The sequence below is a fragment of the Bufo gargarizans genome, chromosome 7 (assembly GCF_014858855.1).
Source record: "Bufo gargarizans isolate SCDJY-AF-19 chromosome 7, ASM1485885v1, whole genome shotgun sequence".
Classification (NCBI taxonomy): Eukaryota; Metazoa; Chordata; class Amphibia; order Anura; family Bufonidae; genus Bufo; species Bufo gargarizans.
This window is the reverse complement of record NC_058086.1, coordinates 202,051,659-202,076,565: the sequence shown is the minus strand read 5'-3', so window position 1 is coordinate 202,076,565 and position 24,907 is coordinate 202,051,659. Positions and strand designations below refer to the sequence as shown.

General features: G+C 44.0%; 1 long non-coding RNA gene across 2 annotated transcripts in view; it reads left to right on the top strand.

Moving 5' to 3' along the window:
- The first annotated feature begins 1,918 nt into the window (after positions 1-1,918).
- The window catches only part of LOC122943729, a 272,566-nt gene continuing 249,577 nt past the window's right edge, over positions 1,919-24,907 (top strand). For both annotated transcript variants that reach the window (XR_006390892.1, XR_006390893.1), the window contains exons 1-2: positions 1,919-2,440; positions 5,790-5,861. This is a non-coding gene — a long non-coding RNA (uncharacterized LOC122943729). The remainder of the gene's footprint in view (positions 2,441-5,789; positions 5,862-24,907) is intronic.

Sequence of the window (24,907 nt, the reverse complement as noted above, 5' to 3'; positions counted from 1 at the left end):
CAATAAAATCTAGCCGTGTATGCTACAGTATGGCAAAGAATCCTAAGAAGTTCTGCAGCAGAAGGGCTAATAGAAACAATGTATCTTAGAAATACAATGTATCTTGCAAACTTCCCAGCCCCTGCAGTAAGAGCTAGCCGTGCATGCTACAGTTTGGCAAAGAATCCTTGGAAGCTCCCCCTTGCAAGAAGTTCTGCAGCAGCAGGGCTAATAGAAACAATGTATCTTGCAAACTCCCCAGCGCCTACAATAAAATCTAGCCGTGTATGCTACAGTATGGCAAAGAATCCTAAGAAGTTCTGCAGCAGCAGGGCTAATAGAAACAATGTATCTTAGAAATACAATGTATCTTGCAAACTTCCCAGACCCTGCAGTAAGAGCTAGCCGTGCACGCTACAGTATGGCAAAGAATCCTTGGAAGATCTGCCCTGCAAGAGGTTCTGCAGCAGCAGGGCTAATAGAAACAATGTATCTTGCAAACCTATCAGCCCCTACAGTAAGAGCTAGCGATGCATGCTACAGTATGGCAAAGAATCCTTGGAAGCTCCCCCTTGCAAGAGGTTCTGCAGCAGCAGGGCTTATAGAGACAATGTATGTTGCAAACTTCCCAGCCCCTACAGTAAAGGCTTAGCAATGCATGCTATAGCAATCCTTTGAATATCTGCCTTGCAAGAAGTTCTGCAGCAGCAGCAGCAGCAGCAAGGCTAACAGAAACAATGTATCTTAGAAATACAATGTATCAGGCAAATTCCCCAGCCCCTACAGTAAAGGCTAGCCATGCATATGCTACAGTATGGCAAAAAATCCTTGGAAGCTCCCCTTGCAAGAAGTTCTGCAGCTGCAGAAGGTCTAATAGAAACAATGTATCTTAGAAATACAATGTATCATCCAAACTCCCCAGCCCCTACAGTAAAATCTAGCCGTGCATGCTACAGTATGGCAAAAAATCCTAAGAAGTTCTGCAGCAGCAGCAGGGCTAATAGAAACAATGTATCTTGGAAATACAATGTATCATGCAAACTCCCCAGCCCCTACAGTAAAGGCTAGCCATGTATGCTACAGTATGGCAAAAAATCCTAAGAAGTTCTGCAGCAGCAGGTCTAATAGAAACAATGTATCTTAGAAATACAATGTATCATCCAAACTCCCCAGCCCCTACAGTAAAGGCTATCCGTGCATGCTACAGTATGACAAAAAATCCTAAGAAGTTCTGCAGCAGCAGGTCTAATAGAAACAATGTATCTTAGAAATACAATGTATCATCCAAACTCCCCAGCCCCTACAGTAAAATCTAGCCGTGCATGCTACAGTATGGCAAAAAATCCTAAGAAGTTCTGCAGCAGCAGCAGGGCTAATAGAAACAATGTATCTTAGAAATACAATGTATCATCCAAACTCCCCAGCCCCTACAGTAAAGGCTATCCGTGCATGCTACAGTATGACAAAAAATCCTAAGAAGTTCTGCAGCAGCAGGTCTAATAGAAACAATGTATCTTAGAAATACAATGTATCATCCAAACTCCCCAGCCCCTACAGTAAAGGCTAGCCATGCATGCTACGGTATGGCAAATAATCCTAAGAAGTTCTGCAGCAGCAGAAGGGTTAATAGAAACAATGTATCTTAGAAATACAATGTATCTTGCAAACTCCCCAGCCCCTACAGTAAAGGCTAGCCGTGCATATGCTACAGTTTTACAAAGAATCCTTATAAAATCCGCCTGGTAAGAGGTTCTGCAGCAGCTGAGGGGCGGCAGAAGGCTCTACAAGCCCAGCACAATCCCTGGCTTGAGCACAGCCCCTGCTCCCCTGCCAGTCTCAGCGCTGAGCACTCCTCCACCCCCCTCCTCCCTCCTCTCTCTCTCTTCTGCATTTCCCCCTTTCTTTCCTTTTTCCTCCTTTCTCCAACCTCCTGCTCCCGGAGCCTTTTCCCCCCTTGCAGGCTCCCTCTCTGGGCTTTGCTTCTGTGTCTTGTTTACCCAGCAGGTGGATGTGACGTCAGGGACTGAACACAGCAAAAAATAACAACATCTCAATCCGCCAGTCCAGCGTGGGCACCACCAGCAAAGTGGGGAAGGAGGGGGAGCAAGAAAATAGTGCCTGATCCAGGAGCCCCCAGACCGCAGGAGGAGAAGAAGGAGGGGTGCCAGTAAACAACAAGCAACAAGAGTGCAAAGAGGGGGTCGGGTCGGGTGGGGGGGCAGCAGAAGAGGGACTGCAGCCTGCCAGCCTTGGAGGGAGGAGAGCGCCCCGGCTGGAGAGGGGCCCCCGGGGGCGCTGCAGCCATCACAGGAGTCAAGCACGAGCCCCGAGCTGCGGAGTAATCTGCTTATTTACTGTGTGGCTGTTGCATGCTATACTGGAAACCGCATGTGCGTTTAAAAGGACAGCAAATAAATTAACACACACACACTGACACTGAATGACAGGCTGCCTGGAGAGGGTGAGTGTCGGCGGCTTGGGCTGCACTTTCCAAGCTGCTCTTGTCCTATTGTCTTATTGCATTGCCTCACTTTCTTCTTCTTCTTCTGCAAGTTCTTCCTTCTTCTCCTCTCTTCCGCCCTCCTTGTCTCCTCTTCTGCTGTCCTATCCTGGAAGTCTGGAAAGTCACTTTTTCTTACTCTTCTTGTCCCCATGGGCAACTAAGTAGAGAAGGGTGTCCTGGAGGCTAGTAGGTGATTGGGATTGGGGACCACCTACCTGACCCTAAGGAGCCCATGGTTGGAATAGAGATGCAAGGTGCAGGCAAGTGTTTGAAGGATCAGACCATCAGAAGAAAGGCAGACCAGGGATGGTTGGCTGGATTGGCCGGGTTCTAGAGTCCAAGGAGCTTCCCCTGATGGGAAAGTTCTTAAACTTTTTCAAAAGTATCTCTGAAGGGGTGGCATGGCTACATAGTGACTACTGAAGGGGTGGCATGGCTACATAGTGACTACTGAAGGGGTGGCATGGCTACATAGTGACTACTGAAGGGGTGGCATGGCTACATAGTGACTACTGAAGGGGTGGCATGGCTACATAGTGACTACTGAAGGGGTGGCATGGCTACATAGTGACTATTGAAGGGGTGGCATGGCTACATAGTGACTACTAAAGGGGTGGCATGGCTACATAGTGACTACTGAAGGGGTGGCATGGCTACATAGTGACTACTGAAGGGGTGGCATGGCTACATAGTGACTACTGAAGGGGTGGCATGGCTACATAGTGACTACTGAAGGGGTGGCATGGCTACATAGTGACTACTGAGGAGGTGACATGGCTACATAGTGACTATTGAAGGGGTGGCATGGCTACATAGTGACTATTGAAGGGATGGCATGGCTACATATTTACTACTGAAGGGGTCACATGGCTACATAGTGACTACTGAAGGGGTGGCATGGCTACATAGTGACTACTGAAGGGGTGGCATGGCTACATAGTGACTATTGAAGGGGTGGCATGGCTACATAGTTACTACTGAAGGGATGGCATGGCTACATAGTGACTATTTAAGGGGTGGCATGGCTACATATTTACTACTGAAGGGGTGGCATGGCTACATAGTGACTATTGAAGGGGTGGCATGGCTACATATTTACTACTAAAGGGGTGGCATGGCTACATAGTGACTATTGAGGGGGTGGCATGGCTACATATTTACCACTGAAGGGGTGGCATAGCTACATAGTGACTATTGAAGGGGTGGCATGGCTACATAGTGACTATTGAAGGGGTGAATGGCTACATATTTACTACTGAAGGGGTGGCATGGCTACATAGTTACTATTGAAGGGGTGGCATGGCTACATAGTTACTACTGAAAGGGTGATATGGGTACCTAGTAACTTCTGAAGGGTGACATTTATACATACTTACTACTGAAGAGGTGCCATGGCTACATAGTTACTACTGAGGGTATGACATGGCTACATAGTTACTACTGAGGGTATGACATGGCTACATAGTTACTACTGAAGGGGTGGCGTGGGTACCTAGTAACTTCTGAAGAGAGACATTTATATATACTTACTACTGAAGGGGTGCCATTGCTAGCTAGTTTTGTACATACAGAATAGAGAAGATGGGATTGATTTGGGGCGCTCAGTAAAATGGTCCGGGAGAATCCATGGGGAGTTATTTGAAAACTTAACTCAGGACGGTAAAACCAGTTTGGTTTGGAGTGGAAGAGGCTGAGAAACAAAATCTTACATTTTGGAAACTATTGTTTTCTGGACAGACACAGTCTCTACAACTATCTGACCTTCTTGTCACTTTCATCTATTGGGGTGTAGCTCTTCCTATTTCATGTATTTGTCAGCAGAACAGAAGATTTCTTAACTTTCCAAAGTTGCAATGATAAGGGTTCCAGTGAGGATCTCATCCCAATTGATGTCTTTGAGATGCCTCTTTAAGAAGCTCAGACATTCTGTGAGACCCATAAGGACTACTTCCCCACTCTCGGTCCTTTATTACTCATGCGCTCACCTCTGTTCATGTGGTATATATATATATATATATATATATATATACAGGTTTATTACCTTGGCTCTCTAGATCCAGCGTCTGCATTGCCTGGAATAGCTCAGATTACAAATTGGCAAATTAAATGGGCGAATCTCCAGAATAATATTCCATTTGAGGAAATGTTGGTACTTTTTGCTTCTTCATTGTATTAAGGGTCAATTTTACCAAAAAAATAAAGGCCCATGGAGTATGACCATGGGGCACAGGCTAAATATTAGCCCATAAATGCTCGGCATGTTAAGGCTGAGGAACATCTTCCTTATGCTTATTAAAAGTTTCAAAACTTCCCGAGCTACTTATTGGAACAACTGGGCTCCTTACAGTTTTACTTAAATATCTTACAAGGAAGTGATTCAGCTTAAGCCTCACTCTTCTGGCTCCATATCACCCCCATGCATGTCTTCCCCTTGCCTTCGTATTTCTTCTGCATCCTCCTTAACATCATACTGCTGTCTGTATTGCAAAAGTTTTTGTAAAAGAAAATAAGAAATATTTTAAGAAATCTGTTACAAATTGTTCTGTGTCTAATGGGAAATAAAACTCTCCACCTGTCCCCATCCATGGTATCCATTCTTTCTTTATTAGTGCATGCAAATGTAAGCTCTCATGGGAGAGAGAGTGACATGCGGGGGAAAAAAAATTAAATAAGTAAATGAAAAAAATAAAATCATTGGAGAGGAATGAGAGCCAAAAATAACCTCTGTAGATAAAAATTACTGAGCAAAGTTTATTCCAAATGCCAGTAAAAGTTGACAGCCTTCCCTTCCCTTGTAATTGCTGGTATAATAATTTCCAAGTCTTTTTCTACAAATACCATCTGTAAGATGATTATAATGATTATAAATTATAAACGCCGGGGCTTTGAACCATCTGACATGATGATCTTTTTATTTTTTTTATACGGATGCACAATATGCAGTTAAAAATAAAAAATCCAAATGAAAATAATATGTTCAGGCATCAAGAGAGCAGACGTGTTGCAAGTTTATTGTTATGATTGATACAATTATTATAATTAATAATAATAATAAATGGAATATATTATTGTGTTGCCGGGAAGTTTTTTTATTTAATTTTTTCTCCTTATGCACTAAAACATGATGTACCTGCAAAGTTTAGATGGATCACCTGTGTCTAGAGCTGTCTAGGAAAGTTCACACACTTCCTATTGTATTTTGCAGAGCTTTAAAGTGCAGCTGGTCCTAGATTTTTTTTTGTGTTAAAAAATAAAAAAAAATTCCATGCCATATAAGCTGTTAGTGATATTGTATTTTTCTTTCCAGGCCCCCGGTTGTAAATGATGGAAGGGAAAATTAAATCTTACATTTAGTTTTTGAAATCAAGACGTCAGCCAGGTGTGTATTACAATATACATGCAGACCTATAGATAAGAAATATGGTTTTCTGATTTTTATTTATTTATTTTATTTCAGTTTTTCTTGTGATTTTATTTTTCTCCTGCCAAAAGTAAAAAAAAAAAAAAAAAAAAAGAAAGAAACTCAGCTCCCTAAAAATGTGAGATCCCAAGTAAGCCACCAAAGAGAAGTATTGTATGTTTAATATATTGCTGTGGAAGCATTCTCTTTTCTGTTCTGTAGTCTCCGGATTAGTCATTGTCTGAGTGAGAGAAGGGGAAAAAAAACCTCTTTTTTTTTTTTTTTAAAGAAAGGGGGGGCGAATAAGTAAACAGTCTTCAACAAGTGAACCTTGACAACCTAGATTAAGGAGTGCAGTGGAGATCAAACAAAGCTTCTACTGAGCTGTTGTCAAGTACAGGCTGGCTGCTGGCTCTGGGTTAGCAAGCCTACAAGTTCACTTATGCAGAAATGGACTGTTACAAACGCTGGCCTCTGATGGAAGCAAAAGGTGCGGAATTATCAGCGCAGTGTCACGGATGTATCATGTCAAAGCCGGATTTGACATTTCAAAAATTTCGTGCAGAAATTCTCCTTTTAAAAATGTATGATGGCGTTGTATTATTCATGATTTTTAAGGGGCAAGCCAGACCGCCTCCCCAAAAAGAAATAAAAATTCCATGTCAAATTCTATTATTTGTAATTATTCTGATGAATAATATGATTAAAAACATATATATTACTTTATATATTTTTATATTTCATTATTATAAAAAAAAAAAAAAGATTATTTGATATATTTTTATATTATTTTTAGTAAAAAAAAAAAACTTATTTTAGAAATCCACTTCCTAACGTTCGGGGCTGAGCTAGATGTGATAAAGCTGTGACATAAAATTCCACCCTCGAGAGGTTATCGCGTTATATAGGCTTTAATCGGGGACCTATGGATGGACGACTGTGGAATGATTTTACGCTTTTTGCCGTCGTTTTGATGAGATTGTCTGGCTTATTTGTAATAATGTGTCGTGGTGTAAAAAAAAAAAAATTGATCTATGTGTATTCTGTAATGGTTGTCGACCTGTGTCATAGGTAGATAGTATCGATCACGTGTAAATGGAGACATTTTTGAAATTTTTAGAAAAAATATGATGTGAATTTTTTTGCAAGTGTTCCGATTCCAGATGTCTTTTTCCCTCTCCGTCCGATCAGTTATGTCATTCTAGCACTCAATATACTTTTAAATTTTATAGTTTTACTTAAATGCGGTGGAAATATATTAGGGGCTGTCAGGCGGCGCCGTAGATTTTGTTTATGATATAAGCTACTTTAAGGACTTGCGTTAGAGAAACTCGTTTAACCCCCGTAATGAAGAGCGTTAAGTGTCGAAACGAGGGCACTAAAATGCCTTTTCTGCCCTTTGCTCTTTTGCAATAATCTTAAATTACGGAGATTTTACTGTACCTTCAAGGGACTGGTTTTCTAGGACTTGGGAAGTGAGTTCAGATAGATGGATGCAGAGGAGGCTCAGGAACTATAAGTGTATAACATCTATAGGCAGCACCAAACTTTGCCCCAAAAAATCCAAAAATGTGTTGTCTATTATTGCCATATTTTTGGCCACTTTCCAATGTCACCGTTGCTGCGTGTAAGCGTTGTACGTTTGACTGGAGAAAGGAGGGACAGGTTTTTGAAATGCGTTAATGTATAATTCAGTGGTCGGCGGAGATGTACACCAAGCATGGGATGTGAAGTCAATTGAACTCCTCCGTCATTCTCGTAAGGTATTGCCTGGCAGATTGGCTGGCTTGTCAGACGCAGAGTGGAAAGAAGACCCGTCACTTTTCACTAGATGCTCATCTTAGACACTTGTTTGTCAAGCTGCTGTCCAAAAATACTCAAGTTGTCTCAGCTAAAAAAAAAATAATCCAACAGATGTCAGTTCTTATCTTATTCTCGGTCATGCTGTCCTAAATCTGATAGAGTAAGATATAAATCCTGGATACACAGAAGAGGGGACACCTTACATTATTTTTTGCAAAGTGTTTAGAAGGTGCCAAATATCTTGGTGTCACCTCAACTAATCCAGATAAGGTGGTAGGAAGTGGTGGTATTTCCAAGATGACTACACCATCTTGGTCGTCTTGTACTGAGATTGCACTCGGACTTGATGTTCAGCATCCATCTCGAAGCTCTTTCTTGTATCATCAGCTTGAAGATCAGGCATATTCTTTGAGGTGGCCAAAGAAGTTAGGTTGTTGGTCTCAAAAGGGTGACGTAGACCGAATATATTGGCATGGTGGCAAGTGAATACAATGTTATGATGAAAGACAAAGACTTGCATTGGGTGGGAAGGTGGGAATGTTTACAGAACTTCTTACCACTGGTAGAAAGTAGTAGAACATTAAAGTTGGAGATGAGGAAGTTCAGTAGTCACCTCTTGTCTTCTATGGACATCATTAAGCATGGATGATGCCCCAATTCAGTTCTTTGCTGTTGGGTGGTCACATTCTTGGGCAAGGTATTCTTTATCCTGGATGCCCAAGCCTAATTTCTCGATATACTTCAGATTGAGTTAGTATTCATTTGTGAAAAGTTGTTATACCTGGCGCCTAATATGTCTTTGCAATTGTGGGCTACCTGTAGCTTGTTCTGTAGAGATGACCTCCCTTTTGGGTGGTCCATATGATGCACCATTTAGAAAATCAACATAGGTCAACTTTTCCCTAAAGTGTCGTAGGAACGACGTTTGACAGCAAGAGACCAGTTGGTAATTAATTCATAAACATCTAGTAGGAGTAATAAAGGAACGGCACAACATAAGTTTAGATGGTCATTTAGTGTGGGGTGCAATTATTTACTAATGCAGACATGTCAGGTGTGGTGACAGGTCCTCTGTAAGGGCATCTAGCGATGTATGCAGCCTTAGGGACGTGCCTTTAATTTCTATACAAGCCATAATCTTTTTGATATCCTCATTATCTACATTAGATTTCCAGATACAAGATCTCATTATGGCACTCACATCCATCATGTTGGGTACACTGGCACCATAGTGCAGTAGATTTGATCTGACTGGTCATCATCTTAAAGATTCTAACTTTTAGATGGGATGATGGTGGACGGGTCCAATCAGCTAATATTTTACCCTTTGTAAGGGCACCTCCCAGACATCTCCTTTGGGAAGTCTTCTCCTACATAGAGGAGGCCATTTTTTTTGACACAAGAGCTTCATCACACAAGAGAACTCCTTCATGATGAAGTGACCAAGACTTTGTCCAAAATGGTGAAACCACCCATTTATGGTGAACTTTTAATAAACTGCAGCCATTGTGGCTTGGTCCTCGGGATAGTTCTACGATTACTTGGCCAGTTGGTTGGGATGGGCTTGGATATTACAAAGTTGCACCCCATTTTGATTGCTGCCACCAGGTCACTATTATACAATGTAGCGGAGTCCCCCTTTAGATATCTGGTACTGATTTTATAAAATTAGTCAAGATCAAAGCAACATTTTCTACAGTTCAAAACCCCACCCATCCCTCGGTTGAACTTGATGGGCATATGTCCTTTTTTAATCGTATTAACTCTGTAAGGGCTCATGCAGACGACCGTTGGATGTTTTACAGTCCTCAAATTGCAGATCTGCAAAACACGGATACCAGCCGCGTGCTTTCCACATTTTGGTGAACGAAACATCTGGCCCCTAATAGAAAAGTCCTGTCCTTGTCCGTAATGCGGACAATAATAGGACATATTCTTTTTTTTTGCGGAACGGCAATTGGAACATATGGACACGGAATGCACACGGAGTCATTTCTTTTTTTTTTTTTTTGCCCCATTGAAGTGAATGGTTCTGCAAAAAAAATGGAACGGACACGAAAAAAAATACATTTGTATGCATGAGCCCTAACTATGTAAAATTCTGGTACCTGTCTTCGCCATGCTGACAGTTTCCCCCCATCAGCACTCTTATTACAGGTTTTTCTCACCTCACACTAAAGGGGTTTTCCAGGAATTAAATATCGATGACCTATCATCGGGAAGGGTCCTTAAAGGGGTATTCTGGTTATGTTAAGTTATCCCCTATCCACGGGATCCCACTGCTGGGACCCCCACCAATCAGAGTCAGGGGTAATAAGTAGTATGAGCTACATTTGCCAGGAAGACACCAGTTGGTAATTCATTCATAAACATCTAGCAGGAATAATCGAGGAATGGCACAACATAGTCATGAGAATAGTATGGGACCCCGTACTCCATGGAGCCCCCTGAAATTAATGGAGCAGCTTCGCCCTTGCCCGACCGACAGTTCTGTTCATTTTGAGGGGCACCACAGGCTTCAGAGTCCCTGTTCTCGTGAACGGTGGGGGTCCTACAGCTGGGACTCCCACTGATGTAAGGCCCCTTTCACACGGGGCGAGTTTTCCGCGCGGGTGCAATGCGCGAGTTGAACACATTGCACCCGCACTGAATTCGGACCCATTCATTTCTATGGGGCTGTGCACATGAGCAGTGATTTTCACGCATCACTTGTGCGTTGCGTGAAAATCGCAGCATGCTCTATTTTGTGCGTTTTTCACGCAACGCAGACCCCATAGAAGTGCGGATGCGGTGCGATTTTCACGCACGGTTGCTAGGAGACGATCGGGGTGGGGACCCGATCTTTATTATTTTCCCTTAGAACATGGTTATAAGGGAAAATAATAGCATTCTGAATACAGAATGCATAGTACAATAGCGCTGGAGGGGTTAAAAAATAAATACAAATAATTTAACTCACCTTAATCCACTTGTTCGCGCAGCCGGCTTCTCTTCTGTCTTCATCTGTGAGGAATAGGACCTTTGATGATGTCACTACATTCATCACATGGTCCATCACATGATCCATCACAATGGTAATGGATCATGTGACGGACCATGTGATGAGCGTAGTGACGTCATCAAAGGTCCTTTTCCTCACAGATGAAGACAGAAGAGATGCCGGCTGCGCGAACAAGTGGATTAAGGTGAGTTAAAAAAAAATTAACCCCTCCAGCTTTATTGTACTATGCATTCTGTATTCAAAATGCTATTATTTTACCTTATAACCATGTTATAAGGGAAAATAATACAATCTACACAACCTTGAACCCAAACCTGAACTTCTGTGAAGAAGTCTGAGTTCGGGTCTGGGTACCACATTCAGTTTTTTATCACGCGCGTGCAAAACGCATTGCACCCGCACGATTAAAACTGAACAACGGAACGCAATCGCAGTCAAAACTGACTGCAATTGGGTACCTACTCGCGCGGGTTTGCCGCAATGCACCGGGACAAATCTGGACCTAATCCGGACACGCTCGTGTAAAAGAGGCCTAACAGTTTTCCCCTATCCTGTGGATAAGAGCTAACTTAAAGGGGTTGTATCATCTTGGACATTGAGGGCATATCGCTAGGATATACCCCCAACGCCTGATACCTATCCTTAGAACGGAGGCCGCAAAGTGACGGAGGGTGCACTGCTCATGCGCGGCCACACTTCATTCATTTCTAATGGAGCGCTGAAAATAGCCGAGTGCTGGATAACTATTTCCGTCAGACCCATAGAAGTGAAAGGAGCGGTGGCCGCTTTTGCGCGGTGCCCTTCCCATTCATTGCCATGCGTACCGCTTGGCTATTTCCGGCACTCCCATTAAAATATATGGAGGTCGGTCACGCGTGCGCTGTCATTTTGCAGGCTCCTTTTTAAGGATAGGTGCAGGTCCCAGAGGTAGGACCTGCACCTATCAAACAATGGGGGCATATTCTAGTGATATGCCCCCAATGTCCAAGATAATACAACCCCTTTAACATAACCAGAATACCCCTTTAATTTCTGACTGGTAGAGGTCCGACTCCTGACACCCCCATGCCGATCAGCTGTTTGAAGAGGCCGTGGTGCTGCATACTCTTCAGCAAGCACAGCGCCATATGTGCCGTAGAGGCTGTGCTCGGTATTGCGGCTCAATATTATGCGCTTTTGAGGCCTGATGCTTGCATGTTACGGATCCATCTTTTATGGACGTGTAATATGGTCCCTAAAGAGTCCATACCGTACCTTTATGGGTCTCTGATGTCATATGGAGGCACACTCCATTGTAGTATGTTCTGTCTCGTGCCATACTACCCAGCTGCCCTATCCTAGAAGCCTGAATGTAGGTACCATATGGCGGCATAATACATATGGCCAAGCAATGCCGTACAGGCAAGCTGCAATACCAGACAATACCACAGACGAGGAGGCACCAGTTTTGATTAAAGTATAACTTTTTTTTTCTAATCTTATTAACCCTTTATCACTTATGGACGTACGGACTACGCACAGTCGGTGGAGGCGGCTGAGAGGTCACATGCTAAGCGCGGTTTGACTACTTGGCTCATAACCTTGCCGTGAAATAGCATTGTACCGTCGTCGGCATAAGTCATGGATGGCGCACGCTCTGAGACTTCATAACTCCGTCTATCGGAAATTCAGTTCTGTTGCGGTATATAACGGTCTGTGCATTTTATAGGGTTTAAAGGGGACCCCCGGGAAGATATGGATAGAACTGGCATGGCGGGTTAGTGGAGCTAATCACAATGACTGACCTTAGGGACCATGACCGCTGATCATGGGGGAGGGGCTGTATGGACATAATGGGTGGGATCCCCTGCTCGAGAACCCCCCCCCCCCCTTCCCTCTATGATCAAAAACTGTTCTGCTGCACTGGAAGAACCCATAATTCTTAATTGGGTTGTCCGCTTTATTTTTATTGAAGACCTATCTTCAGGATTGGTCATCAATTTCAGATTGGCGGGGGTATGACTCCCGGCACCCTGCCCATCCGCTGTTTGAAGAGAAGACCGCTCTCCTACGAGTGCTGCCTTCTCTTCCCTATGTACCTGCTCGCCATCGCAACCGCAGTGATGAGCAGATCTAATTACACCTATAAGCCCTCTCCACTTTGATTGACAGGACAGGCGAGATGACGTTTACACTGCCTGACCCTGTCAATCCAAGTGGAGAGGGTGCGGCAGTTGCAGAGAGAGCTGAGCCTCTAGGTGTAATGGTAACGCCCCCGTTGCTCCTAGAGGCTCATTTGCATATATTAAAACATCATTTTTCTCAGCAGTGCAGACACATATGAACATGAGATCTCTGGCAATCTCTTGTATAATCAGTGGAAGATAGGGAACTCGCTATCCTTATTCCCCTAGTGACACAAGCTACACGTAGAATTTCAGTGAGGGAGATGCAATGGATATGCCTTTGGGTAATTTATTGAATGTACCTTGAGAAATAGACAAGCATAGAGTCACAGGTCTCTTCATTCTAGCGAATGGTGGTGGTCCCAGCTCATGGACCACTATTGATGACATATTCCATACTAGATTTGTGAGCTTTAAACCCCACCCTCGAGCAATCACCTTAACCCACCAGGAATGACCACTTCTGGGTCGGGCTTACAGAAGCCTCACCCATTTTTTTGACCAAAACAAGACAAATTTGCTGGGATTGTCTCTGAAAATTTGAGGCACGCCCAACAAATTGGGGACTGTTGGCAACAATGTATATTCTGACATAGGAGGATGGGAAACTGTTATTTGTGTTTTGACATTTTGCAGCTTTATCTCATGGGAAGCCTTTAAAGGGGTTGTCCAGAATGGCTGCTGTCTTTTAGAAAACAGCGCCACACCTGTCCACAGGTTGTGTGTGGTATTGCAGCTTATTGGATTGCATTCATTTCAGTGGAGCTGAGCTGCAATACCAGATACAACCCATGGACAGGTGTGGCGCTGTTTCTGGAAGTAAGCAGCCCTGTTTTGTGGACAATCCCTTTTAGATTTTATTGTAGTAATAGAATACATGCGTTTGGCTGACTGCCTGCAGTATTTTCGTTTCATTGTAACGTTGCGTCGTTGGAGGCGCTGCCGCCGCCGAGTTCTCTGATATCTTCATTAATGTGTTGTATTATGCAACATCTGTGGAGAGAGTCGGGTAATCGCGTTATGGCAGGTGTCAGAAGGGAGGAAGAAAGGAAGCGTATCCAGGGGATGGCTGAAACATTGCCTGACTCAGATACTAGATGAGAGGGGAGGACTGGACATAATCCCGCAGAACATCTCCACTTTTAACCCCTTTCATACCGATACAAGACTGAAAAATGGGCACATTGGGGAAAGATGCAGACTTTTTTAATTTACTTTACTTTTTTGTGAGCCAAAGACTTAGTTAAAGGTATGTTTGTATCAGTGTCGGAGGGGCTTACTTCCATCCGGTCCCTGCCGCTCTCTACTTTTTCGATGTATGCTTTGGGAGGGTGTTGTGTAGAGATGAGCCCCTTGTATAAGGAATGTCGGTCTCGGCAGCTGTTTTCTTGAAATGATGAAATGTTTTAGCGAAAATTAAACTTTATAAACTTTATAACAAACTTCATAACCCCCACTAGTAGCTTGACCTGAAGGACTGCAGTGCAAGTCTATGGCTGCTTTCTTCCAGAAACAGTGCCACCCCTGTGCACAGGTTGTGTGTGGTACTGCAGCTCAGCCCTGTTCACTTCGCAAGCCAAAACCCGTGAACAGGTACAACGCTATTTTTGGAAGAAAGCAGCTATATTTTTCTAATTCTGGACAATCCCTTTAAAAGGCATCTGTCACCAGACTTGTACCTATGGCACTGGCTGACCTGTTACATGTGCACTTGGCAGCTGAAGGCATCTGTGTTGGTCCCATGTTCATATGTGTCTGCATTGCTGAGAAAAATGATGTCTTAATATGTGCAAATCAGCCTCTAGGTGCAACGGGGGCGTTACCATTACACCTAGAGGCTCAGCTCTCTCTGCAACTGCCGCACCCTCTGCACTTTGACAGGGCCAGGCAGTGTAAACATCATCACACCTGGCCTGTCAATCAAAGTGCAGAGGGCGCGGCAGTTGCATAGAGAGCAGAGCCTCTAGGAGTAATGGTAACGCCCCCATTGCTCCTAGAGGCTCATTTGCATATATTAAAACATCCCTTTTCTCAGTAATACGGACACATATGAACATGGGACCAACACAGATGCCTTCAGCTGCCAAGTGCACATGTAACAGGTCAGCCAGTGTCATAGGGACAAAACTGCTGACAGATGCCCGTTAAACTGTGTTCCACTGCCCCCTCATTCTAGCTATTGGTGGGGATCACAGCCTTCAACCACCCCCATTAGGGAGAAGTTCAGGACACATCAGAGGTCCACCTTCTTAAGGCCTCATGCACACAACCATATGTATTTTTATGTCCGCAAATTGCGGATCCGTAAAATACTGATACCGTCCATGTTGCATCCGCATTTTTTGCAGACCCAATGACTTCAATAGGTCCATGGTTCAAGTATAGGACATGTTCTATCTTTTTGCAGAACAGACATAGGGATGCAGAAAGCACACGGATCACCCATGTACTTTTCGCATCTGTATGTCCGTTCCGCAAAAAGATAGACTATGTCTGAAAAATGCGGACCAAGGACCCACTGAAGTCCATGGGTCCACAAAAGAAATCCGGAAGGCACACGGACCGCAAAATGGATATGGGCTCATGCACGAGGCCTAAGAGGGCTTCGTACTGTAGGCGGGTAGTCGCTAGCTGAATAAGACATATCGATATTCTAGTTTTTTATTTCGGCAGGATCAGCCGACCATCTAATGTGTATGGTGGCCTCCTGAGTTTCCCAAGATGGAAGGCTTTTGGGGTGATAGAGATCGTATTGTAGGATTTCAACATGTCCAATCCTTTTCTTCATGAGGAGATAAGTTCCCGTCAGAAGTGTCTGGCTGAGGCTTTCTCCATAATCCCATCCACAGCACATGCATGCTCGGCTGAACCGAGTGTGCTTGTGTATGGTGGAGTCGTGAGAGAGCCGTTTAGGAGACGGTTGTATCGTGTATGACCAGCATTCGTTTCTGAGGGACGCCATTTTTTTCCTTATACAACTTTATCATTTTACATAAATATTATTATAATTTTTTTCCATGTTTTAAAAATATTTTTGACAAACTTTCCTTGATTCGCACGCCCCGCGGACAAATTTCTTTTTTTCTTTTATATTCCTTTGCATGTGTTATTTTCTCCTCCTTACGCCGCTGCTAATTATTATGTTGCTATGATTTATCCCCGGGCCGTTCTCCCTATTCCCTCTTTCTCTTCTTCTAGAATTTTTTTATTTTTTATTTTTTTTCTAACTGGAGCTGTTTATTCATTAATTAGTAATTCCAGCGTATTAACAAATCACTGAAGTTAAGTAGTCACATTCCCTAGGCAGCCGAGAAAACTCGCCGCAACCTTATGCGACTGGACAAGTCCTGCCATTTACTCGGGCCGGAGGAAGCTCAGGATGCCAGAGTCTATTAGCGCAGATTAAAGGACGGCCTCGTCGTTAGCGGAATGTGTGAAAGAAAAGCGGCTGTGCTTAATCTTGACGCGCCCTCATCAAAATGCAGAAGTAAACATGATTTTCATCTTCTGCGAGGAAAGAAATTGAACTGACAACAATGAAAATATGAGGCGATCGGACCTTAAGGGCCCCCCTCCTTCCTCCTTTAGCAGGCAGCAAATTCTCAGCTTTGATGCTGTGTAATTTACTACGAATTCGAGTTTGCCTTGATAGCCTCATGGAAATACATTGAAATTCCTTTAATTCGACATCCAGAAATCCGAATAGTCTAGTTCTTGTCTGCGATATGAGATCAGAAGAGATATGGAGTCGTGAAGATGATCGGGAGCATACACAAAAAGTTTTAATTTTTGGCGTGCTGTTCTTCTTTTAATCTCGAGTTGCATAAGTTGTCTCATGGCAAGTCCAGTTCTCGATGCCCCCTGGTCGATAGCTGGTTTTGCTATGGCCTGTTAAACATTTCCCCCCCAGCGGTCAATGCTGCTCTGGCTCCTAGAGGGTGGTCCCAGACAGAGGTCCTCCCTCTAAGATCTCCATATGCTTCAATAGGGTCTATAGATGGAGGTTTCCCATGAGACATTTCTGTAATTCGACAGAATTCGTAATTCGTCCAGTTCTTGTATCCAGTATAAGATCAGAAGGGATATGGAGTTGTGAAGAGGATTGAGAGCATACACAACCAGTTTTAATTTAGTAGTATATTAGGATTACAATTTTTGGTGTGCTGCTCTTCTTTATTCCGGAGTTAGTTCCTGATGCCACCGGAAGATAGAGTATTTTGCTATGGCCATTTAAACATCCCCCCCCCCTCCCTCAGCGATCAATGCTGCTCTGGCTCCTAGATGGTGGTCCCAGGCAGATGTCCTCCCTCTAAGATCTCCATATGCTTCAACAGGGTCTATAGATGGTGGTTTCTCATGATACGTTCCTGTAATACAAAATCCAGAAATCAGAATAGTCCAGTTCTTTTCTCCAGTATTAGATCAGAAGGGATATGGAACTCTGAAGCGGATCAAGAGCATACACAACCAGTTTCAATTTAGTAGTATATTTGGATTTTAATTCTTGGCATGCTGCTCTTCTTTAAATCTGGAGTTACATAAATTGTCTCATTGCAAGTCCAGTTCCTGATGCCCCCTGGTAGATAGATGATTTGGCTATGACCGTTTAGACATTTCCCCTCCAGCGATCAGTGCTGCTCTGGCTCCTAGAGGGCAATCCCAGACAGAAGTCCTCCCTTTAAGATCTCCATATGCTTTAATAGGGCCTGTGGACGGAGGTTTCTCATGATACATTCCTGTAATTTGACATCCAAAATTCCAAATAGTCCAGCTCTTGTCTGCGGTATAAGATCCGAAGGGATATGGAATAGTTTACAGGATCAACAGCATACACAACCAGTTTTTAATTTAGTAGTATATTAAGATTTTTTTAATTTTTGGCATGCTGCTCTTTTTTAAATTCAGAGTTACATGGGTTGTCTCATCAGGTGCTCGCTGCAGGTCCTTTTCCTGGTGCCCCCTGGTAGATATCTCATTTTGCTATTGCCTATTAGACTTCCCCCCCAGTGATCAGTGCTGCTCTGGCTCTTGGAGGGCGGTCCTAGGCCAAGGACCTCCCTCTAAGATCTCCATATGCTTCAGTAGGGTCTATAAATGATGTTTTCCCCAGAGAGAACATCCTTTAAGGGGTTTTTCACTAATAAAGGAAGCAGAAATGTCTGTGTCACAAGTAATGGGGAGGGGATAACACCAATTGACACACAAAAGGAATAGACCGGGGTCTAGGCCTCAAAGCTGAGGAAGAGGGATGGTGACCTCCTAGAAATCCCTAGCCCTCTCCCTGACTCCTGCCAGTATGAGTAGACCCTGAAGGTGGAAATACTCATAAACCAGAACCTAGGCCCTGAAGAACCTGGAAGGCCCTAGGAATGGTGGCAGGGAATGAGACTGCTGGTTCCTTCCCAGATGAAGGAACCAGCGTCTCCCTGAGGCCTAGACAACAACACACACAAGCGAACAGCAAAATGCAAGACAAAATGCACTTAGCTTAAAGTAGATTGGAGGAGCAGGAGATCCAAAGGAACAACACACCAGCTCAACCAACTCCAGCAGAAAATATCAACTGCATGGTATGGTCAGATATCCTCATGTGCTGCCAGTCTCTCTGATCTTCTCACCTCTGTCATGGGAGGGACTGTGACAGTCTGGGAGTTGGTATGCCTTGAACTTTTTGCTATGGGGGCCCCCTTTCTTCTGTTATGGTTGTAAACCAAATGACTTAAGCCACCCAGAAGCCACTAATATTACTAGGAGACCATTGTCAGTCTTGTATCTGGGCCTTTTATGATATGATGGACCTTTTACAGTCATAATACTGTACCCGTAAACTAATATAGGTGTATGGAGGTTCTAAAAAAGTTCTCCAAAAATGATGGCATGTTCCATTGGCATACTACCCTACAAGCATCGTGTCTTGTGTAGAATATGTTGCTTTTTATGAGCACAAATATTCATATTATGGATGCCAGCACTAAGGCTCCATTCATGTAGCTTTGCCTCAGGACCTATGAAACTCTTTTAATGCCCCACTGTATCCTAGGACCATGTTGTCCGCCAGTGGAGCAGAACCTGCAGCCATTTCATCTCTCGATTGCACCGTTGTGTTCATTAGTCACATCTACTCCTCCATTTTCGTTTACAAAGTCTATCTTAAAGCAGTCGACTTACGTTATCTTCTTCTTGAAGCCGAAACCATGACGACTTAATGACGTTGGGTTCCTGGATCGTGGCGGGTGTTTCCTTCCCATGAAGTCGTGCGCTACAAGGATGGTTGACGCAGGGTCGTAAAAAATTTTAAGCATACAATTTTCATTCTCACCGACTCTTTATAGTTTTTGTTGTTTTCTTTTTTCTTTTTTTGCCGGCTGCTTCAGTTGAGGGTTGTGTGACCATAATTTCAACTACATTACGCCTAATGCCCTGAATAGCGATGTTAAACTTCACACAACCATGTTTGATGTTCTCTCTGACAAGGAAACCAGAGAGTGGAACAAAAAGCTGCTACGTCCCGCCATTCTCCCGATTCGGCCATAGTCTGCACTTAGTAGACGCTTCCCAGTCTTTTTGCCTTGGGCAGTAAAGTTTATACTGTAATGGTTTGGGATCCGAATGACTAAACGAGGAGGAGGAGGAGAGTATTTGTGTTTTCGCACCTAAAGCTTTAATCGTAGGCAGACTTATCAAAAACATACATTGTCTTTGTTGCCCATAGCAAGCAATCAGAGCACAGATGTGTGAACATACCCTTAAAGGGGTTAATCTGATCTTGGGGGGGGGGGGGGGCACGCCGTTCAGCTGTTTGAGAAGGTCCCACGTTCCTCTGAGTCCAGTGACATCATGACTATTGGTCAGGTGGCCTAGGAGTAGGTCACCCCCCCCCCTCCAGTTCAAGTGATAGCTGATCAGTCAGATAACCCCTTTAAAGGATAACTGATCAGTGGGGGCCCCACCGATCACAAGTATGCTCCATTCACTCTGTATGGGACTGCTGGAAATAGCTGAATGTACTCGCAGTCCAATAGAGAGTGAATGTGATTGGCGAGGGTCCCAGAGGTCGGACCCTCCACGATCAGATAGTAATTCCCTATTCTTTGGCCAGGGGATACGTTTCTATTGTGAGACAACCCTTTTAAAGTTGAACCCCAGCAATAAGCTGATCACAGGGTGTGGCACTGTTGGGATCTACGTCGATCACCCATCAACAGCAAATGTTGAATTCCCCAACAGCTCCTCCGCAGGAGAAATGAAGCATTACACTCATTCAATTAATGATTGTTCATCTGGTGGCTATCATGCTGAAATTCAGCGAACATGGGTTGTTGGGGCAAACTTTAAAGCCCCTGTCCCAAGAAATACAGTCCTAGCCCAGAGGAGCCGTAGACTTGAGTACCATTGATAGTAATACATTCCCTTGGGTCTCAGTGGGCAGCATACTATCTTCCAGTGATAAGGGTTATCAGAATTCACCTAGTTTGATGCTATAAAGCTATTCCATGGCGGATGTCTGACCCCAAACTGTACTGTTTTGCAGGAATTTCGCATGAGTGGGACAACCGAGAAGCAGTGTTTATGTAGATTTGCATAAAAAGGGAATTTCCAGCCATTACCTGGTGAAACGGGGATGTTATAAAATCGTTCTATCAATCTACAGGACATTGTCTATTTAAGACCAATTAAAAACGATGTAGCAGAGCTTCAGTTGGTTTGCAGGAAAACGTATGGCCTAAGTAACAAGTCCAGCACTGCTACATCTGCAATTTCTCATACGAAACCTAAAACTACTTCTTAGACACTGCGTATAATGTTGTTTTTCTATTTTTTTGTGGTGCATTTCGTCAAGTGGTACAAGCTGGTTAGGGAAGATGGATGGAGCAGACGCGTTCCATCTACACAGGGTCAGTCGTGAGATGGGCCGCACTGAAATCTCCTGCATGAATCAGACTTTATGGCCTTTGATGGTGCTGATGCCTGGAGAACCAGCGATGCATATCTTCAGCAAATCATCAGCGTGATCATAGAAATCCATCAGCTTCTTTATCATTACCGGATTAGCATCCTGGCCGAGCAACATAATGATCTGTAAGACATTTCAATTGAGAGGTAAAAATGAGTTCCCAGGGTTCGTTCTCTTGGGCTTATTTGCACAAACTAAGTGTCCACCAAATTCACACCTAGTAGGTGATATTCATGGCTCAAGAGTCACTGCCGACCCTCCTTTGGTGAGGTCGAGGTGGAGACTTCCTTTGATTTTAGTTGCGAACATAACATAGGGTCTTATAAGGCAGCTATAGAGCAGATGCCCCATGGTGTCACTTGGTGAGACCTTTACTGGCCCTTGGACCTCCTACATATTGCTGAGTCAGCATATAATGAGTATAGAGGTGTTCTTCATGAGCTAGATGTAAACTGATATATAGGACATGCACCGTCCATTTGGATAAACATATACAGGAGTATGGGGTATATGTGCAGTACCCCAGACCTGGAGGTTTCTGCAAAGCTTGGTTTGTTATCTAATGTTTGTAATGTTAATGCTATGCACTGCACGCTCAGTTGTTCCAGCATTGCACTAGGCAAGGCCAGACCTAACTGTCCCAGCCCTCTCTGGAGCTTAGGGTGTGGGCTGGCTCCACCCCTTATCCCCAGAAGTTTCCAGTCAGAGTAGCTGTAGAGAGGGAAGAAGAAGGAGCAGTCTCCATGTGCTCCAGCTCCAAGCCCTGGAGCTTTGGTCTCCTCCACATGCTCCAGGAGATGCAAGCAAGCAAGAACTAAAGGAGGAGGATTTGCATAGCTACAGAGAGAGAGAGAGAAAGCCAGCAATCTAACCCAGGTTAAGGTGATCCAGATCCTGCTGCTTCAGAGGGATAGGAAGTTAAGACACCCTATACACCCCAGAGTAGTGGACACTACAGCCACAGTTGCCAGAGCACCGCTATTAGCCAGAGATCCCAGTAACAGAGATTTTAGCGTGAGAAGGAGTAACTGGAGGTCCATTGCCGCAATAAGATGCTAAACTTATGCTTGGACATCTGGGAGGAATTTGAACTGTGTACAGATAACTGCTGGATGTACTACAACTCCTGTTGTGTACACAGTAAAGAGAGACTTTTGTTAAATTCAATCTGCCCTTGTCTCTGGCTCTGCTAACACAACACACTGGCCATTGCATCTCCTACACGTGCCCTGCCTAGCACCCATATGGACATTAACACCATGGGTGCCCCCAAACTCACATCAGGAGCCCACAGGGATCACTGGGTACCCCTCAGTCACTGCACCGACCAGAGGGAGTGACGGCCTGAGTGAATACACCGTGACACATAATTATCAGGGCCAATACCACTCCCATCCTCAGAGGCTTGCTGCATATGTATGTCATAAAGAACTGTCCGCCATGAACCACTCTGTAAGGCCTCTTGCACACGACCGTATGTATTTTGCGGTCCCCAAAAAACGGGTCAGCGAAAAATACGGATGACGTCCGTGTGCAATCCGTATTTTGCGGAACGGAACAGCTGGCCCCTAATAGAACAGTCCTATCCATGTATGTAACGCAGACAATAATAGTGCATGCAGAACGGAAATACGGACATACGGAAACGGAATGCACACGGAGTACGTTCCGTTTTTTGGGCGGACTCATTGAAATCAATGGTTCCGTATACGGTCCGCAAAAAAAAGGAACGGACACGGAAAGAAAATACATTCGTGTGCAAGAGGCCTAAGGGTGCGTTCAGCTCTCCATGTTTTACATGACCCCTGCATCATGCTACCTTGCCCATGCAGGGAAACGTGTGACCAAATTCGACTCCCCCCGGGGATTGGGAATAGAGAAGTTAAAAAGGGGTCGTCTGCGTAAGATGTCAACAGAACATCTGGTAGACACCATATAAGATATGAAAGGGTTAAAAAACGATTTTCCTGCAAATGCACCTATGTATCTGATTATATCCAGCACTTGAGTCCGCAACTGAGCTCCATTTGTTTTCACCCATGATTTAGTCTCTAGGTGTCACTGTTGTTACTGTTAGCTTTTGACCATATTTAGAAACTTTTACATATATTCATTTTTTGTTAATTTTTTTTCTTTCTTTTAAATGTATCATAAATATTCAGTGTGACGGACCGCTGGGTGCCTCCGCCAATCGATGCTTCCTAGTGCTCACCGAGTACTTCCAAGCACTCTATCGGACACCATCAGCACTTCCAGCGTTACAGCTTGGCTGGGGTCTCGCTGTCCGCCACCCACCCTGGGCCCAAGACCAGGATCCAGCTTCCAGTGGGTAGAACCGTGTAGGGGAGTATAATACTGATAGCAATCCCCAGAGTAAATATAGCTGTTCCCCCCACACACGAGACGAGACTCTTATGTTGAGGGTGAAAAAAATCAAGAACTCTCTTTATTGAAGACCAACTCAGTATATATACAGTTCAAGAAGTCTAACAACATAACTCAATCAAACATGAACAGCGATCCCCTCCCCAGTGTCTTAATGAAAGGATAGGGAGAGAGGAGACACATGTGATGGGATTATCTACTGAGTGTATCAGAGGGTGATCTACTCCTCTACACCGGAGTCGGCTACTCCTAGAGTCAGCTCTCTTAATCCTATCACTAACACGATAGAACAAATAAACAAACACATTCATTGGGAGTCTCAGTGCAGAGTTAACCCTTTTTGTGTTGCGGGATTCACACCCTGCAAAAAACGGATTCGGCACTGAGTCAATGGTGACTGATCCGTTTTTTTATGGAGCCTAAAAAAAGGATCCATCTGTCACCCATTGACTTTCAATGTATTTAATGACGGATCCTTTTCTTTAGGCGCCATAAAAAACGGATCTGTCACTATTGACTTACATTGTTTTCAGTGCCGAATCCATTTTTCCCCCCCGTTTTTATGACCTGAAACAAAACCGCAGTTTTGCGTCCGGTCACAAAACGTAATCCTGCCGAAATGGAAGACATCCTGATGCATCCGGAACGGATCTCTTTCCATTCAGAATGCATGAAGACTGAATGGAAACGTTTTTGTTTTTTTCTGGTATTGAGATCCTCTGCCGGATCTCAGTACCGGAACCAACAACGCAAGTGTGAAAGTGGCCTAAGTCAGGCATATTACAGAGATCTGAACTCGTCTAGTAGAAAGCAGGCTCGGCAGAGACTGTGAAATGAATAGGCATAAGGACCGTGCTACCAAAAATCCCATCCCCCCCCCATGACTATTTAAAGGAAAAATGTAATTGTTTCTTGTTGTGTTTATTGTGGATGTAAATCTGTTACAATATTTCTGCAATCAAAATAAACATAAGCTTTAGGGTGTGTTCACACGTTGGAAGCTTGGTGTGGTTAAAGCATGTGTTTTTTTTTCCTTTTCATTGCAAACCAGCCATGAGGTGGCGTAAGTGCTAAAGTGTCTGACTGATGCTATCATGTTTTTAATGATTTTTGGGAGGAGATTATGGAGAAATGGAGAGCAGAAGGTGGTGTAACCGTATACAGTAATGAGTTCCGCAGTCTGTAATTCTGTCACTATCTCCAGGATATGTCTGACAGATGTGGCTCCCACCTTTAGGACCACACCTGTCTCCAGACTGAATCCAGGTGAACAGTCAATGAGTAGGTGGCCACACACGCGTGACTTTCTTCATTTACTTCTATGGAAGCCATGGTTTCGGCTATTTTTTACAACTTCTATAAAAGTCAGTGCGTGGGATGTCTGAGATGAGAATACTCCTGTGTTAAAGAGGTATTCGCATCTTAGACATTTATGACCTATCAACAAGTGGTAGACGAGGACTAGGAGAGAGCTTCACATGAGTGGCCGGCCAGGTCCTCCACATGTTCTTCTGCCATTTGTGTCCACCACCAGTCATTGATCCCCACCTGTTAGACATATATCCCATCAAATATCATCCTCCTTTAAGGTTTTGGTCAAGTAGGTGGAGCAGTTGGAGGTATCTCCTAAATATTTGCTAACCCAGTGTTTCCCAACCAGTGTGCCTCCTCCAGCTGTTGCAAAACTACAACTCCCAGCATGCCCGCACAACCAAAA